Genomic DNA, 2014 nt, shown 5'->3' with positions numbered 1-2014 from the left:
AGCTGTGGTACATATACACTATGGAATATTACTCAGTCATTAAAAAGAATTCATTTGAATCAGTTCTAATGAGATGGATGAAACTGGAGTCCATTATACAGAGTGAAGTAAGCCAGAAAGATAAAGACCAATACAGTATATTAACACATATATATCGAATATAAAAAGATGGTAATGATAACCCTATATGCAAAACAGAAGAAGAGACACAGATGTACAGAACAGACTTTTGGACTCTGTGGGAGAAGGCGAGGGTGGGATGTTCTGAGAGAATAGCATTGAAACAAGTATACTATCAAGGGTGAAACGATCACCAGCCCAGGTTGGATGCATGAGACAAGTGCTCAGGGCTGGTGCACTGGGAAGACCCAGAGGGATGGGATGGAGAGGGAGGCGGGAGAGGGGATCGGGAAGGGGAACACATGTAAATCCATGGCTGATTCATGTCAGTGTATGGCAAAAACCACTACAATATTTTATTTAAAAAAAGAAAATAAAAAATGAAAGTTTGGTATTCTATAAAGAATAAATAAACTGAATATTGACCAGATGAAAAATATAGTATGATTTGTTTCAGAGAAAAAAAAACAAAAACATCAATTCTTCAGCGCTCAGCTTTCGTTATAGTCCAACTCTCACATCCATACATGACTACTGGAAAAATCATAGCTTTGAGTAGATGGACTTTGTCAGCAAAGCAATGTCTCTGCTTTTTAATATGCTCTCTAGGTTGGTCATAACTTTTCTTCCAAGGAGCAAGCGTCTTTTAATTTCATGGCTGCAGTCACCATCTGCAATGATTTTGGAGCCTGAAAAAATAAAGTCTGTCACTGTTTCCACTGTTTCCCCATCTATTTGCCATGAAGTGATGGGACCAGATGCCATGATCTTAATTTTCTGATGAAATCATCTTATAAACTATAAAATACTACACACATTAAGGAATTGTTAGAATTATCACAAATCCATCACCACCTTTCAGAGAAGATTAGCATGGCTCCTGCGCAAGGATGACACGCAAATTCGTGAAGCATTCCATATTTTTTAGTTTTATTTTCTTTTAAAATCCTCTATTACTCCTTAATTTTCATTTTCATTTCACTATAACCTTGCAAAAAAAAAAAAAAGACCCTATTTTTAAAGCAAACTTCAAATATATTTCTTAAATTTTTTGTTTTTGTTTTTGTTTTTAATATTGTATTTTTAAGAGTCTAACCTCTACTCTAGATTTTTAATCTGTTTTTTTCAGTATGTGATATAAATTTTGGACATTTAAGAATCCAATATTCAGTTCCCATTTTTACTCGGGAGTGTGATGTTTGCTCTCTCCCACTTTTGACTCTCCTTTTTCTCCCCCAGATCACCTCTATTTCCTCCCTCCCCCTTCTCTTCTCAACCCAATTCTGTGAATCTCTGTGGGTGTCTGGGCTATGGAGAACACTTAGGGAACAGAGTACTGCATAGATCTGTCTCTCTCCTCTTGAGTCCCCCCTTTTCTCCTCCTGCTTATCTCTATCTCCTTCCTCCCTCTCCTCCTCTTCATGTAACTCTGTGAACCTCTCTGGGTGTCCCTCATGGGGGAGAATCTTTTCACCATTAACCTAGAAGTTTTATTATCAGTGCTGTACAGTTGGAGAAGCCTAGAGGCTACTGGAAGAATAAGACTGAAATCCAGAGGTAGGAGACCTAAGCCCAAAACCTGAGAACACTGGAGAACTCCTGACGACAGGGAACATTAAGTAATAAGAGACCATCCAAAAACCTCCATACCTACACTGAAACTAACCACCACCCAAGAGCCAATAAGTTCCAGAGCAAGACATACCACGCAAATTCTCCAGCAACGCAGGAACATAGCCCTGAGCGTCAACATACAGGCTGCCCAAAGTCACACCTAACACATAGACCCATCTCAAAACTCACTACTGGACACTCCATTGCACTCCAGAGAGAAGAAATCCAGTTCCAAGCACCAGAACACCAATGCAAGCTTCTCTAACCAAGAAACCTTGAC

General features: G+C 39.0%; 1 non-coding gene across 1 annotated transcript; it reads left to right on the top strand.

Moving 5' to 3' along the window:
• The first annotated feature begins 942 nt into the window (after positions 1–942).
• Positions 943–1045, top strand: LOC139036606 (U6 spliceosomal RNA). The gene has a single exon (XR_011489425.1). It is a non-coding gene; the product is annotated as a U6 spliceosomal RNA (small nuclear RNA).
• The last annotated feature ends 969 nt before the right edge of the window (positions 1046–2014 follow it).

The sequence above is a fragment of the Odocoileus virginianus genome, chromosome 1 (genome assembly GCF_023699985.2).
Source record: "Odocoileus virginianus isolate 20LAN1187 ecotype Illinois chromosome 1, Ovbor_1.2, whole genome shotgun sequence".
Taxonomy (NCBI): Eukaryota; Metazoa; Chordata; class Mammalia; order Artiodactyla; family Cervidae; genus Odocoileus; species Odocoileus virginianus.
Note: the sequence above shows the minus strand (reverse complement) of the source record. Positions and strands in the feature narration are given on the sequence as shown.